This window comes from Cyprinodon tularosa, unplaced genomic scaffold (genome assembly GCF_016077235.1).
Source record: "Cyprinodon tularosa strain WSP-4 unplaced genomic scaffold, ASM1607723v1 ctg532, whole genome shotgun sequence".
Lineage (NCBI taxonomy): Eukaryota > Metazoa > Chordata > Actinopteri > Cyprinodontiformes > Cyprinodontidae > Cyprinodon > Cyprinodon tularosa.
The window spans coordinates 164442-181995 of NW_024039266.1; positions in this window are offsets into that span (position 1 = coordinate 164442).

Consider the following 17554-nt stretch of genomic DNA (forward strand, 5'->3'; position numbering starts at 1 on the left):
TGGAGGGTGCATGGGAGTTCGCCCAACCAGTCTACATGTGCTTTGTGGACTTGGAGAAGGCGTTCGACCGTGTCCCTCGGGGGGCCCTGTGGGGGGTTCTCCGGGAGTACGGGGTGCCGGGCCCTTTGATATGGGCTGTCAGGTCCCTGTATGACCGGTGTCAGAGTCTGGTCCGCATTGCCGGCAGTAAGTCGGGCTCGTTTCCGGTGAGAGTTGGACTCCCCCAGGGCTGCCCTTTGTCACCGATTCTGTTCATTAGCTTCATGGACAGAATTTCTAGGCGCAGCCAAGGTGTTGAGGGGATCCGTTTTGGTGGCCTTAGGATTGCGTCTCTGCTTTTTGCAGATGATGTGGTCCTATTGGCTTCATCAGGTCGTGATCTGCAGCTCTCGCTGGATCGGTTCACAGCCGAGTGTGAAGCGGCCGGGATGGGGATCAGTGCCTCCAAATCCGAGGCCATGGTCTTGAGCCGGAAAAGGGTAGAGTGCCTGCTCCGGGTCAGGGGGGGTGTCCTGCCCCAAGTGGAGGAGTTTAAGTATCTTGGGATCTTGTTCACGAATGAGGGAAGAAGGGAGCGGGAGATCGACAGGCGGATTGGTGCAGCGTCTGCCGTGAAGCGGGCGTTGTACCGGTCCGTCGTGGTGAAGAGAGAGCTGAGTCAAAAAGCGAAGCTCTCGATTTACCGGTCGATCTACGTTCCTACCCTCATCTATGGTCATGAACTCTGGGTCATGACCGAAAGAACGAGATCGCGGATACAAGCGGCCGAAATGGGTTTCCTCCGTAGGGTGGCTGGGCTCTCCCTTAGAGATAGGGTGAGAAGCTCGGTCACCCGGGAGGGACTCGGAGTAGAGCCGCTGCTCCTCCACGTCGAGAGGAGCCAGTTGAGGTCGCTTGGGCATCTGTTTAGGATGCCTCCTGGACGCCTCCCTGGTGAGGTGTTCCGGGCACGTCCCACAGGGGGAGGCCCCGGGGAAGACCCAGGACTCGCTGGAGAGACTATGTTTCTCGGCTGGCCTGGGAACGCCTTGGGGTTCCTCCTGAAGAGTTGGAAGAAGTGGCTGGGGAGAGGGAAGTCTGGGCCTCCCTTCTTAAGCTGCTGCCCCCGCGACCCGACCCCGGATAAGCGGAGGAAGATGGATGGATGGATGGATGGATGTTTCACACAATTTGTGCAAACAATCTAATTAAAGCTCATAACAAACCCTGTTGTTTACATATTTTAAATCTGCCTTGCCTTGAACTTGGATTAATTCTTTCTAGTTATTGTGTAGGTCACACAATTCTAGCTCCAGTTAAGTCAATATGACAAACTCATTTTCTTGACATGTTAATATTTGCATCACTGTCGAAAAATGAATATCAAGGCTTTTTGAATTTCTCAGCAGTTATTCATAATGTCATCCTACACCACGCAGAAGCTCTGTCTGCACTGATGAAGATTCATTCACTGGAGCTAGCAAGAGTGGGCCTTATATTGTTTAATTCCACTTTCCCATTTTCCTGCCCTCATACTGAGTTACAGCACTAAATTAAAGGTAATGAAAGAATAATTAACAATAGGGTGGAAGAGAAAAAAAGATATTTAATCGAAAAGTGAAGATAACAGTGACAACAGCTTCAGTATTTAGAAAATGAGCTCAGACAACATATTGTGCCAATTATTAGCAATAGTTTTTAAGAACTATAGGTGACAATAGTTTTAATTACATTAAAATAATAAGTATGAGTAATCAGCTTGAGATGTAAGATTTTCAGAGGTGTCAAGTAATAAAGTACAAATTCTTTGTTACTGCACTTAAGTACACTTTTTAGGTATCTATACTTTACTCCATTATTTAGTTTTCCCCGAATTGTACTCATTACATGTTCACACAGGTACCTGTACTTTCTATTCCATACGTTTTTAAATCAAACGTAACTCGTTACTCTTGGCTTCGGTTTAATTTTTCTAAATATTTATTTCCCGTCATGTGCTCCATCCAATGCAGATCATTGGCTCCACCCACATCTAGTGAAAACTAGTGTGATTGGATGAGTCATATAACGCAAACACTCATTGGTTAGCTAAAGGAAATCATCAGAAGCAAGCAGGTGTTCTTCAAACTGCTAACGTGAATTGTCTATGCCATGCTACAATGTGGGATTCAGAAAAAGATGTTGAAATGTCTGAAAGGTCGGACACAGGCGAGAGCGTATCGGGAGACGGAGACCAACAAGACCTCCCTCATCCTTGACCCTTAAAGGAATAGTACACCCAAAACATGATTAGCCTTCATTTTCTACTCACCCCCATGCTGAACAACACTCTGGAGTACTTTTTTGATATCTCAAATGCATCTGGAGATCTGGGAGGCTTCTTGCTGTCTGCTGACATTCAAATAATGGAGGTCTATGGCGCCCGAGGCAGAAAGGTCCATAAAAGTCCACAAAAAACGTGTCAATATTCCTCCATACTGCTCGTCCAATGTATTCCAAGTGTCCTGAGTGTGTAGCATCCAGAATTTACTCGAAACGAAGTCATTTAGAATGTTTTTAGAGCATAAACAGTAGTGTATAGGATTTCCTAAAAGCGCGTTCACGACGCTACGGAAGCCGGCAGACCAAACCAGATGAAAGTGCGCATTCAGCGTCTGCTCTGCCGATAATGCAAGCGTAGAAGAAGAAATGTGCTGTTTACCTGTGCAAAGAAAGAAACAACGAAAGAAAAATGTCTGAGGACTTCAGTGGTGAGGAAGAGCATGAGTTCTTTGCCGAGCTGAATGCGCACTTTCATCTGGTTTGGTCTGCCGCGGTTTCCGTAGACTCGTGAACGCGCAGGCGCTACACTACTGTTTATGCTCTAAAAACATTCTAAATGACTTTGTTTCGAGTAAATTATGGACGCTACCCACTCAGGACACTTGGAATACATTGGACGAGCAGTATGGAGGAATATTGACACGTTTTTTTGTGGACTTTTATGGACCTTTCTGTCTCGGGCGCCATAGACCTCCATTATTTGAATGTCAGCAGACAGCAAGAAGCCTCCCAGATCTCCAGATGCATTTGAGATATCAAAAAAGTACTCCAGAGTGTTGTTCAGCATGGGGGTGAGTAGAAAATGAAGGCTAATCATGTTTTGGGCGTACTATTCCTTTAAGATCTTTTTCTGAATAAGGTTATTTTAAAGCAAATATAACATGATATATTATTATTTAGAAAAATCCTAACATAAAAATGCAGCAATACACAAACAAATCAGCCGTTTGGTTTGATTCATGCCTGCTATTCTGTAGAATATTTTGTTTTTCTTTTGACATCAAACTTTTTTTTGCTATTTATATTTCTTTACCTACATAATTCTTTTGCCTCCTGATGTAGTTTTGTCTCCAACATTCGGATATTGGTGTGCACCATGGAAAAAAAGACATACCTCCATATTAGATTTGTCTTTTTTTTTTACTACGAATTCAAATGCGCAGCAACCAATCTTCAGGAAACCTTGACAGCCAGAAACAGCGAGTACCAGCTCCATGTGACAGGTGCCTCAGTGTGGTTCATAATCACAGTGTGAGAAACCATGCTGTGCGAAACAGACAACAACAGTTTTTATAATGATGGAATATTCACCATGTGCACAGACCTGGTAATGACACACTGCCTTGCAGAGGCTGAATTTACAGCTACTGAACTGCAGTAGATTAGAGATAATAGAGCTTATCTGACATTTCATTACCTGTAGGGGCAAAGCATTGAGTCCTGCTGCCCCACTGAGACTTGGTACCGGTCCAGTCCTGTACAGGCTGTAAGCCTCAGGGGGCGCTGGATCAGGGTTAATGGCTTTAGTGTGATGTCATGTTCAGCTCTGTTGATGTCCACCCTCTCGCCCTGCAAAGAGGGCGAAGAGGTCAACGGGGAAAATTAGTCTGGACCCTCTTCTTCATTAGCCTCGCTAATTACAGGGCGGATCTGCAGGGGAGGCAGCTCCTACCTGGGAGGAGGCTCCTGCTCTTTCTGCCACTTCTGCTTCCACTGCTTGCCGCTACATACCCTGCTTACCACCAACCTCTCATGTGCTTTGATGAAGAGGTACTTATTCACGACTCAGCGCTTCTCCAGGTGGTTTAGACATACAGTATGTCAAATCCCTGCGTATCGACACCCGAGGATCAGGCTGCAGGCTGGCTGCTTGGTGTTGTCCTACGCCAGGGCTCTCTTACAGCTCTTTTGCACTGCTATTGATGGAGGGGTGGCCTGTGACATTGCCTTTGGCCCCATCGGCTGTTGTTTTTCTGTGTGAGATGCTCTTCCAGTGCTGGCTGTGCTCGGCAGAGCTGGACTGCCTGCTGGGCGAGGTGTCAGAGTGATGATTGCTTTCTGACCTTGGCTGGCTCGCCATAACATCCATAATGAAACTTGCACTTTCTCTACAGCTGCCTCTAAATGGTAAAAGGTGCCGCGCTGGATGTCTTTGCCTTTGATTTTACAAGGTTGCTGACATTTAATCCTTTACGCATTGCTTCTTATTGTGACCACTGACCTCCGGCTTGCCCTGGCACAGTAGTCGGATCTCTCCTTTCATTCATCTCTGCCCTGCTGGGAGCTCTTTGATTAAGCTCTGAGAACAAGTACAGGGAACCTTTCAGATGAACTAATCTGTTATAAAGATATGTAAGCCCCTGACCCGAACAAAGAAAACTAACCCTGCCATTTCAAAAAAAATATCTTCTCTACAATAGATACAAATATAACCAGGTGTTCCCAGGTTCCCAGTATATAAAGCTGCACCATATATACTCTTAAAGGTATCTAGTCACATCATATACATAAACCAAATAAGCCTATATCCAGTTGATTGTTATCAAATAAATGTATTTACTCCAAGCATCCTTCCTGATAGTTTTCTGATCATCCTTTTTTAAGGCTAAATAGAACATTACCAGCAGGCTTGATGAGTTGACGTAAACACAAGAAGCGCCATCTACTGGTAGTACCGCTGAACTACTAGAAAGTGGGATGGTGTCTATTGATGCAGCTACTAAGTCCTGACTGAGCTGTAAAAGCTGGTTTATGCTCAGAAACCAGGTCATCTGCGTGTGTGTCGCAGTTAAGGCAGATATGCGCATCTTTGATTTTTGATTGATAAAAACTTGTCTCCATTATGCCCTGTCAGCCTATGCCACAGCATATCTAGTCCCTAATTGGTTGTTTCAACAAGAAAATGGACATTAGTTCAGGTTGAAAGTTCTCAAAGTAAAGCAAACTTGGTAGTTCGGGCAGCGCTCTTGCTTCGCTGTAATCTCCAAAAATAGGCTGTTCGCCTCTAGAATCTCCTCCTTCACCTCACCTTGCAGAGCTTCTGAGGCGTCCCTTAAACTGGCATTAACGTGTCAATAATTGCTCCATCTGCAAAAATTGCATTTGGTGTAATGACACCTTAAGACACAGTGAAATGATTGAAAAAAACAAAAAAACAAGGAAAACTGCTAATGCTGCTAGCGCTACATTCACATAAAACGTCAATTCACACAAGTCATATTCTATTAATGTATATGTAAAATTCCAGGTTATTACTTCTTTAAAGGTGTCATGATTTCATCAAGAGCTCTGATCCACATGCAGAGAAACCAATTCAGAGAGACCAGAGGAAAGGTTTAACAGGTTTATTGAAGAGATAATGCTGAATCAAGTGTTGCTCTGAACATTGCTCAACCGGAACTGAACAGTGAGGGGAAGACACAGTGATTAGTTCAGGCTCAGTAGGAAATTTGGTTCTTGAACTTGAAGAGGAGAATTTGGTTACTGACTCACGTTTCCAGAGAAGTTGTTGACTCTTTGACAAAAGTCTGTGTGCAGTAGTTCCCGTGTTTGTCTGATTCGTTGTAGGGCGGACAGGGTTTACCCAGAATGCGGTTATTTGTAGGTGAACGGAGAAGCTGACTGCCACTCAGATTTCCTGCGGTACTTAAACAGGTCGTAGTGGAGATGAATCCCTTGCTCAGTGTGAAGCTCAAAAGATCTCTTGAGGGTAAAGTGGATTCAAACCTCCAGTTTAAATCCTCAGCTCAGTTTGAAGCTCAGATTATCCTCCCAGGGAGAGAAGGTCCAAAACATCCAGTTTGCAGGATGACTTACTGCCGAGAGGCAAAGACAAAAAACAAGATTAAGACTCAGGTTGACAAGAACTCAGTTTGACTTAGCAAAACTCAGCTTGGCTAGAGTACTTAAAACTGGCAAACACTCTGGCGTCGAGGTAGTGGCAGTCAGCAGCTTAAGAGCGCTGCGTTAACGAGGAAACCATGCGCAAGTGTGTGAGGAGGCGGACCAGAACCAGGCGCCTCCTGGTGGAGGAAGGGAGACAAACACAGAAACACAAACACACAAACAGGAATCCTGACAAAGGGTAAAGTCCAGTCAGCAAGAAATAACCAATGGATGAATTATTTAAACCTAATACTAATATGTTTGCGTATTAGTAGACATCCCAAGTCTCAAGGAAGTTCCGGAAGTCTTCCTCATATAGATCGTTGTTCACAGATGCCCGCGAGTCGGATAAATTAACACCGATTTTAGACTATGCACGGTGGTGTTTTTTTAATGCGAGTGAGAGCGTGCAGGCAATACAATAATTCATGCATCATATTCTAATTAGAACTTCTGCGATTGCACAGGCCCAGAAGAGAGAGCCGGGTGTGGGGAGGAGGTTGCTTGTGAAACCTGTGCATATCTGTCCAAAGCGATGCTCTTTTCAACGAGCGTTCCAGGCAACTGGTTGTCAGAGAGCGCGCCGATTGGTTTAGTCTGATAAATAAGCCAATAAGTTTTGGCTTACTCTCTGACAGTCACCTAGTCACCACTCGAAGCTGTGATCCTGTGAAATGGCAGAGGATGAATCCGCGAGTAAAAAACGAAAATGTAGGACTAATTTTACAGCAGAATATACTAAAGTATATCCATGTCTAGTGAAGATGCAGAGTGATGACACCTTGGCGAGGTGCACAATGTGCTGAAGTCCCATGAAAAAAATTTCAATGATGGGAAGAACATGAGTGAAGCATCTCACAGATTTTTTCAACACAGTTTCAATAAGTATCTCCCTGAAATTAGTTTCTGGAGCTTGGGATGTCTGCATCTGCAATCAGCAACAATTATTGAAGATTTCCAGAGGACTTCACCATTGAAATTCACCAGAGCTATAGTGAAACTGACAATGCCCACGTGCATGGCAGCTGGATGCTGGAATACATCGGGTAAAAGTGGAAACAAAGAGTTATTTCACCTTTCTGATTCCTGATCCTCCACAGACGGGTTCGTTTTTGTATTGCCAACTTGAAGAGGGAGGATTTGCCATCGAACTTCTGGCCAGAGAAAAAACATGTAATATGTAGCCAACATTTGGAAGAAGAATGTTTTCAAGATGACTTGGATAATAGCGCGTGGTAGGGGTGGAACGGTTCACAAAATCCACGGTTCGGTTTGGTTCACTGTTTCGTGGTCACAGTTTTCGGTTCGGTATATGTTGATTGTTAGCCTGACTTGACATAAAGAAAACGTGTTGCACAATGCTTGCACACTGTTTTTATCCACAGCTTTCTTTCCGCCGTCATCGTAGGTCACTCTAAATGCAAAGTGGTCCCATACAGCAGACCTATAAAGTGCTGCTAGCGCGTCTTCCAACTCCTGTTCTTTCCCACTCGCCATACCCACACAGTTCTCCACAACAGATTTTTTTCTGCTACACCCGGCTACGCTGCCTCGCTTCCTCTTCTTCTTGTTTACTACTGGTGGCTGGCTTAGATCGCAGTACCGCCACCTTCTGCTCTGGAGTGTAAACGCTTCGGCTATGAGAAAAAGGAGCAGCGCATGAACCGAACGCAACACACGCGAATCGAACTGAGACAGTCTAACCGAACGGCTCGGACGGTTTTCATAAACCGTTCCATCCCTAGCGCGTTGTGACAAACACCAGATACAGCTCTGGGAGTGGATCAACAGCCGATACCGCACCGTGACGTCACAAACCAGTAGGTGGCAGTAGTGTTCTTTGCTAACATGGATGCCTCCAGTAAAGCACATTCACATGAATTGAAAACACTGATCATTTATTGAACAGTATGCAATAATTTTACATTTAAACTACTTTCAGAAGTTTGAATTCTGAATGTGACCCGACTGTAAAAGAATGTCCTTGTGTTGATTTAAGCTAGCAACAACAGCTATTTTCCCTACAACAGCAGAGCAGACATTACTGAGCTATCTTTTTCAAACTTTTTATCTGCACAGTTCTGCTAAATTTGTTTTTTAGGTAAGAGAAATGATCCAAGCATACAACTAGTTTGCGAGGTGTAAATGTATACAACCAGCAAGCTGCAGAAGATACTATAAGCCGGAAAGAAAACAGGTTAACAGCAAGAGAGAGAATGCAGAAAAAGGAGCCTTTATGCTGCACTCCTGTCTGAAAAGTTTCACTGATCAGCTCAGCATCTCTTGTTCAGCGCTAACCGCTATCCCTCATCCCAAACTGTCAAAAAGCCATCAAGATCAAATCCCAGTTCTGCTTGGCAGGCCTGAGAGAGTTTTCTGTGTGATACCATACAACCCCAACAGACAGGGGAGCAATAGAAAGACCCCAGCTGAAAACTAGAGCTACTGCCACATCTTCAGCAACCATTACTGCCTGTTTTTTCTTCTTTTTTTTGTGACATGGTTTTTTTTTTACATGTCACCTTCTGATCCAGTGCGGGTTTCTGCTGGTCTCGCCTCAAGGGGTCGTATGTGGAGGGGGGGGGATGCGGCTGCGCTTGCAGAAAAGTCGCTGAAAGAAATGAGCATTTTGCATTCAATTGCTCCCTGTTTGGTGCTTCTTTCCCAGCCACATCTGAGGAGGAGAGCAGATAAACAGATATCCAGAGGAGCTTTCTCTCCTTTTTCATCCCCCATTGTCAAGTTAATCTACGGCGGATCCTTCCAGGATGCAGCATGCCATGTGAGTTATTGATTAGATCCCGGCAGCTCACGCAGCCATCATCCTGAGCCTTGATGGAACAATGAGGGGAGGGCCGGGGCCCCCAGAGGAGCGGTACATACAACTCCGAACACGCCACTTTACACTTGTAGTCACTGTCGGGGAACATACAGCAAAATTCAATTTACACCGCTTTTAGACAAATGTAAACACACCGCACGCAACGCGGCGCTGCAAATCTCAGTAGTCTTCAACTAAAGCAGACAGGAGTCAGATTCAGCTTCAATTTACAGATGTGTAAATTAAAAGAAGGAAAATAAAAATCTATATGTTCTAAAGAAATAAAAAGGAAGATAAAAATTGAACAATAGGTGTGAAGACGTTTTTTTTCCAGTCAGGACAGTAAGAAAAGCAGCATGACTGGCATGCCTCATCAGCATGTCGGTGTTTGCTCTACAAGCACTTCACGTCGAATTTGTCTTAATTCAAAGACAAATTAATTAATTCCAGGAGAACGTCTGATAGCGAGTCCCATGGGAAAGCATAAAGAAAAGGGTTTGGAGAGGAAAAGGAGCGATGTCAGAAGGTCACAAAGACTAATCTCTTCGACTGTGACGCACGGCCTCCAGCGATTAACTGTCTAATTAGCATTCGGAAAAGCGGTAATAAAACAGGTCAGAATAACGCGTCTCTTCTCCCCTCTGTGTTACTTTAGAGAATCTCACGTCTCTCTCAACGTCTCTGGAGCCAAACATTTAACCAAAAATCAGGAAAAACAACACAACATGGCTTTTTTTTATTTCATCTCTCTTTATTTTTGCCTATATGTGTATTTATTTAAAGGGAAAGTCCGGTTATATTCAGAATACAAACTTCTGAAAGTACTTTAAGTATAAAATTATTACATACTGTTCAAAACATGATGCAACTATTCAGTCTGACACATGCACAGTAAACTTAATAATTTTGTTTTTTTGTGAATATTTAATTTGAATATTTGTAGAAAACTTGACAAAATTAGTGGTATTTGACAGGTATAGCTATGTGGTTTAGCTTTTTTTTATTTCTGACATTTAAATGTTGTGATTTATATCAGCCAATATCTTACCTTAAAGAAAAAGTCTGTTCATATTCAGAATTCAAACTTCTGAAAGTACTCTAAATACGAAATTATTGCATAGTGTTCAATAAATGATAACTTTTTTCAATTAAGAGTAATTTTCAATTGAATGTGCTTTACTGGAGGCATCTATGGTGAAGTCCTCTGGAAATCTTCAGTAATTGTTGTTGATTGCAGATGTGTCTAGTAGTTCCCATTGATTTTGCATATAATAAATAAATGTGGTTTTTATCAGTCAATTCAATTCAGTTTATTTATATAGCGCCAAATTCACAACACATGTCATCTCAAGGCACTTTAGAGTTCAACCAGATCATCCAGTCAAATTGATTCAAAGTTTTTTATCTAAGGAAAACCAGTTGATTGCATCGACTCATTGACTCAAATACAATCCCTCACACTAAGCATGCTTGTAGCAACAGTGGAGAGGAAAACTCCCTTTTAACAGGAAGAAACCTCCAGCAGAACCAGGCTCAGTGTGAGCGGCCATCTGCTGAGGCCCACTGGGGTTCAAGGAGACAGAAGCAGAGACGCAATATCTTATCTTAAAGCAAAAGTCTGTTCATATTCAGAATTCAAACTTCTGAAAGTCCTTTAAATATGAAATTATTACATACTCTTCAATAAATGATAAGTGTTTTTAATTCATTTGAATGTGCTTTACTGGAGGCACCCATGTTTGTCAAAGAACACTACTGCCACCTACTGGTTAGTGACGTCACGGTGCGGTATCGGCTGTTGATCAAGTCCCAGTGCTGTATCTGGTGTTTGTCACAACGCGCTATTATCCAAGACATCTTGAAAACATTCTTCTTCCAAATGTTGGCTACATATTACGGGTTTTTTCTCTGGCCAGAAGTTCGATGGCAAATCCTCCCTCTTCAAGTTGGCGATCCAACGACCAACCCGTCCGTGGAGGATCAGGAATCAGAAAGGTGGAATAACTCTTTTTTTTCACTTTTACCCGATGTATTCCAGCATCTAGCTGCCATGCACGTGGGCATTGTCAGTTTCACTATAGCTCTGGTGAATTTCAATGGTGAAGTCCTCTGGAAATCTTCAATAATTGTTGCTGATTGCAGATGTGTCTAGTAGTTCCCATTGATTTAGCTTGTAAAGCGGGGAGAATGGCGCTAGGCTTACCGCACCGTGACGTCACTGCTGGAAGATGGCAGGAGGGAGGGGTTACTATATTTGGGCAAAAATGGCCGCTCCCAGACTCTCACCACGAAATTTATTTTTATTTTTTTACTTATTACTGCAAACGTATTCATTTTAGGTATAAATACTGATTCATTAATTATTCCTTGCTGACCCCGTTTTTCATTTAAAGCCAAAACCAATAATCCCAGACATATTCAGGTATGCTGTAGTGCAGCTGGATATGTTACACCAGGCTTCTCTTTCTGCCCTTCAGTTGTTTTCCGACAGTCGGCTCAATCAGATATATACAGTGTCATCAAAAGAAAATCAAACAGAGCGGTTGTTGCTTTTGAAGTGAACAGATTAAACCATCAAAGATCTTAATTGTTCCTAAAACGCTTTCAGATCCTTAGTATTCCCTTTGCAGAGACCGTCTTCCATCTGTCTCCCAAATGCTGAACCATCCACCCTGTACGGTGCCAGTGGGAGCTTTGTAAAGCTTCCTAAGTGTACACAACTCTTTCCTTTTTAGAAAAAGTACCGGCGCTCCGTTAATACAACAATATTACTGCTGTCATGATCAGTTTTCCCACATGACTCTATATTAGAGAAACTATGAATAAATGCTTATAATACATTAATTTTAGATCCTTAAATTCTGATATTCACATTTTATACAAATAAACTCCTAGAACGACTTTTTAAAACCCTCCAAAGGAGCAGTGATTTGATGCTAGAAATTAAATCAAGCTTTCTCTGGACTGAAGATTGTTACTCTTAAAATAATGTAATTATATAAAATGCACTTGAAATAAGACAGTGAATTAGTTTTTTCTTATTTTAAATGTAAATTGTCTTGTTTCATTGGCAAAGTGTCTCATTTACCTCCTCAATTCAAGAAAAAATGACTTATCTAGATTTAAATTTTTTCCATTGCAGCCTGGTTTCACGAAACATACATAAAAGAAACATCTGTATAAAGCTGATGCTGGAAAAGGAAAACATTTAGCTTAGAAACCTGAAATAAACTGAAATAAATTTGTGTTATGATAGCTTCCCATGCGTTTATTTCTAGAGCGCTTTGAAAAACATAAACATAGACTTAAGTCTTGCACAAAATGCAGAAAAACAACACAAACTAATTAATATACTGATACATTTTATTTAACAGTATATAACAATCAAGTTCACTTTACAAACATTAACAATGAAAATACAGGGAGCAGAAAAAGATAAACAAACAGTTCTGAAAAATATATTTACAAATAATCAAGTTTGAACAGCTGGGTTTTTCAGGATCCACGAGTTTTAAATGGATCCGCCATTGGTTGTAACAACAGAATTTAACTGAGGCTGAGGATATTGTTGTTTTGTTGTTTAATGTTGGATTATTTGCTAAAAAATAAAGTGAAAGTGAAGTGAAAGTGGTTGTAAGAATAGAATTTAATTGAGGAATATATATATATATATATATATTTCTTTTTTTAATATTTTTTTAAATGATTGTAGACTTTATTTCAAAGTATTTCACAAACATAGATGAACGAATACAATTGGCCAGCAGAGAGTAAGTTCCATCATTATAGTGTACATACATCTTTGCCAGCCCAAACCTCCCCCCCAGGTTTCACTATTAAAATATGCAGCTTACAATACAATTACAAAAGTAAAGTAATAGTAAAATAATTAGCTAACAAGCATACATTCATGACAAAAATTTAAATTATAAGTAAACAAAAGAAAGTGATAATAAATAAATACAAATAAAATAAATACATACAAAAAACATAATAATAATAATAATAATAAAGTAAATTAGTCGTGTTCAGCGTTACTCACGTCAAGAGGTATTTGTAGAGGAATATATATTGTTGATGTGGAGTGCATGGTTGGGCAGTTTGTAGAACTGCTGCCTTGCAGCAAGAAGGTTCTGGGTTCGATTTCTGCCTGGAGTTTGCATGCTCTCCCAGTGAATGCATATTGGGGAGTGGTGGCATAGTGGGTTAGCAGTGTGCTTGTGTTCTGAGAAGGTTGCAAGTACCTGGTTTGATCCCCACAGCCTGCAGTCTGGGTCCCTGAGCAAGACCTCACACAAGACCTCCCTACTCCCTGCATAATGGCAGCCCACTACTCCCTGAGGGGATGAGATAAATGCAGAAAGTTTATTTTATTTCCAATGTGAGATCAATAAAGTTGATTATTATCATTATATTTGTTTTAGAATAATGGAACAAAATTCAGACCAAAAACGTGTTAATGATCTTTTTGAGTTTTCTTTTAATTTGTTAAATTAACATTTGGAGCGTTGCTGTTTCCGTTGAGGTCCAGAGTCAGAAACAGGAGCTTGTTTCCCTCATGCCTTGGGCCGGCTGTGCCATCAGACCTGTGTCTGGAGCTTTCTGCACTCAGCTCCCTTATAAACACACACTGCTCCCCAGGCGCTGCACAATGGCAGCCCACTGCTCCCCAAGCGACCAATGCAGAGGTGAATTTATCCAATGAGAGATCAATTATTATTATTATCTGGGACCTCCAGCTTCCACAGGCCAAAAACATGACTGTTAGATTAACTGGCATTTCTAAATTGTCCTTAGTTATAAGTGTGTGTGTGTTTTTTTTTTTTTTTTTTACTTTATTTTTCCAGGAAGTCCCTTGAGATAAAATCTCTTTTTAAAATCTCTTTTTCGAGGGAGACCTGGTTTTCCGTGTTCCCCTGAAAACACAATTGCATTGTCTTATTTCAAGTGCATTTTATCTAGTTATCTTATTTTAAGAGTAGAAATACTCATTTCATTGGCGAACTATATAATTTCTACTCAAATTAGGGTAAATACACTTAGGAGAGGGACAAGATCAATATATTTACAAATAATCAAGTTGAAACAGGTGGGTTTTTAAACAGAAAAAAAAGAGCTAAGAGCTATGTGAGGAGAACAGAACAACGCTGACCTTCGTCAAAGTAAGTCAAATAATGTTTGAATTTTCATGAGTTCAACTGCAAATGTGCTTCAGTGTCGCTTTCCTTTTCTGTTACAGAATATGAAAGACGTATGATATTATAACTGTGGACAAATACAACACAGCATTTAGAGGCATCAGGAGGCCAAACTAAACGGAACAAAACAAAAACAGGAACAAGGAAAAACTCCATGATGTAAATAACTAAAAGAAAGGAAAACTGCTATGGTGTGAGCGTTTTAACCCAGATTTTAACCCAGATGCCCAAGATGTGACATTACTCGGGTTATGAGTTCATGATGGTGCGGAGGAGCTGGAGATCAGGTGTGGAGAGGGGAGGATCCGATGGTAAGGAGGTTAACAGTCCATCCTCAATGTGCTGGAGAGCTGGAGGCCTGGAGCTGCTGATAAGGAGACGATCAAGACGAAGGAGATCCAGGAGGAGGTCGTGTTTGGGTGATCTGAAATAGAAAATCATTTGGGAACGTGTGCGTGATAATAATGCGCACATTCATATGTTTTGGGTTTTATAACAGAGAGTTTTGTCACATGTGGCTGACTAAAGGCATTTGGAAAATATGTTTTGTGCAAGCCTTATCAAGATTAAAAATAATATGCAGATTAAAAATAATATGCAAGAGGGGGTCACGCAGTGGCTGGAAGTGGGCTGCTTGTTTCACGTTCGACTGGGAAGGGCCATTTTGAACGGCTGCTACTGTGGGAGCGACAATTTGAGGATCAATTCTCTGCCTTTATAAACCAGTGGACGCAGCGAGAGGAAGCGTTGGTTTGGGCTAATGGCCGCTCTAGACCAGATTCACAAGGGAGAGCAAAGTGGGGCCTGTTTTTTTTTTTTTTTCATGGGGGCTCATAACAAACTAATAAACACGCAAATAGACAAAAATAATCAGGGAAATAGAGCATAGTTTAGTTTATCCAGGGAGCCGCAATAATATTTGATGCAGAGAATTTAGCAGATAAAAAACTGTGATCCTATCTTGACGTGAATGAAACTTTATAAATGTAAATATTTTCAATAAAAAAGTTTTTCACTTCTAACAAAAAAAAAATAATTCAAATGTATTTTTTTTTCAATCAAAGAAAAATGAAAGAAAAGAAGACAAAAAGAAATCTACCTTCTTAAGACAAAGTGAAACGCTGTGTTTCCTGAATAGTAGTTAAGATAAACTGAAATGATAAGAGAATAAACTGGTGCCTTGGACTAATTACTGTTATTTCTGTCAGCGTTTAACATAAAAAATATATTTAGTATTATGTTTCCAGTTCAGGGCCACAGCAGGGAACTGGCCCCTGTCTAGAGCTACCCATTGGTGACGCTAATGCTCTTAAAGTTGTAGGTAAGTCATGTTTAAATGTCAAATCATTCTGGCTTAAACATGTATATAAATGTACTCTTGATTAGCCGATATTGTCCCAAAAGTTATAACATTTATATTTTTACAAATAGGAAAATTCCTCTCTTAAAATCGGTGTTTTTGTTTTCGTTATCTTCTGCAATTCAGCCAATCATATCTGTCAATCATCTGTCAATCAAATGTTTTCGGTCATAGCGTCTTGATTCATATGTCGCAGCTAATATACGCAACGGTTGAAATCAGAATAATCTCCTTTCCCATTGAGTTGCGTCCCAGTGTTCACGGGGATGGACGTCTGTGTCTTCAGCAGGCGTAGAGCTAACAGAACTGGCAGCGTTGCGAGGCATGGGCTCAAACATGTACGGCTGGAAGCCTTCTACACCAAACCAAGCTTCTGCCGCCCTGGCGTCCTCTTCCACAACATCTTCGTCCCCGCTTTCCTCCTCTAAATAAAAAATGGCTGATGAAGCAGACTCATCCACGACCTCCGACACTAAACTCTCCTCCTCTTGCATGTTTCCGCTGTCCATAGCGTTCCTTGACAGCGTCGTTTCTAAGTCACCAATTTAGTGCTACTTGGTCCCAATGGAACTTCCCATTGGGAACCTGCTAGCACCAAGATGCTAACTGGTTAGCAAGATGCTTCCAAGAAACCGGCTACAATCAAATTGGTTTGCGAACCTTCCACTACAACAATCCCGCCTCTTGATAAACAACCATATCACATTCACTTTATTCACTGGTGTAAAGTCGTGCACCACTCGGGAGAATTCAGAACTGAAAAAGTTGGAACAGCCGCTTCCCTACGTCTTTAAATTAAGGCTGCAGTGTTTCGTTAAGGATTCAAGCTTTGATAGGTTGGGTATCTTTTTATAAACTTATGCTACGTTCACACCGGACGCAGCAAGAGCAGCAATATCTCGTCTGCTGCTTCATTTTTGCTGCTTGTACCAGTTTAGTTCTGACGCGCGGCTGAAGCAGCTTTGCTGCTCTGGCTGCGCGGTGCAAAAGTGTGTCTGACGCGCGTTGGGCGGAGCTACTCTATCCTTTCTCTGCATTGCAGCTATATTTGCTGTGATCAGTGGGAATAAAGTAGTTTTAATATGTTTTTAAGTGAGAAAACTGAATCACTGCAGTCAGTTCATCTAGATTACCATCCTGCCTTCCAGTATTATTTCTGTCGGAGCCGCTCAGACCCTCACATACCAGCGGTTCACAGTAGGAATCCCATTCAGCAGCCGCCTCTGGCCGGGTCGCCCTGGTAGGTGTTTTTCATCTAAATAATCCAAACTGCAGGCGGCAGGATAATAAAAGCGAACATATTCTGCCGGCAGATTTCTGCATTTTAACTTAATTTATGCGTCAAAAAACAGTTTCAGAGGAGTGGTCTCTCTCCCTGCCAGCTCCCAGATCAGCTTCTCTGATTGGTTGACGCGGCGCGTCGAGCAGCAGCGCGTTTGCGGCTCCTCCGACGCGCTGCAGGACCTTTTGCTGCACCTTGACGCACGTCAACCATTGACTTTGCATGTAAACCTGCTGCTTCTGCCGCGCCTGCTGCGTCCGATGTGAACGCAGCATTACTAAACTACAGTATAATAGATTAAATTCAAATTTATTGTCATTACACAGGTACAGGGCAACAAAATGCAGTTTAGGTCTAACCAGAAGCGCAATAGCAGCAGGATGTAAAATGCTATTACTATAAAATGAATAAATAAAACTTGGACAGAAGCTTTCTGAAGGTGCAGTGGAAGGTAATTGCATACTACAGTTAAAGTTTATATGTAAACAATTGGTTGTGTGAATAAACAGTCAACAGTATAGAGTGATCTCACACTGTAAATGTTTGCAACAGAAACCTGATTATGATTCTAATGAACCCTTTTTTTTTATTTCCTCTTTCTTCCATGGAAAGAAACGCAACAACTATGACATACGCCACCTCTTGTCACTCCTCATATATTAGAGCCAAATCGGGGCAATTAGGGGCGTAAAAGTTGTAGAAGTGGC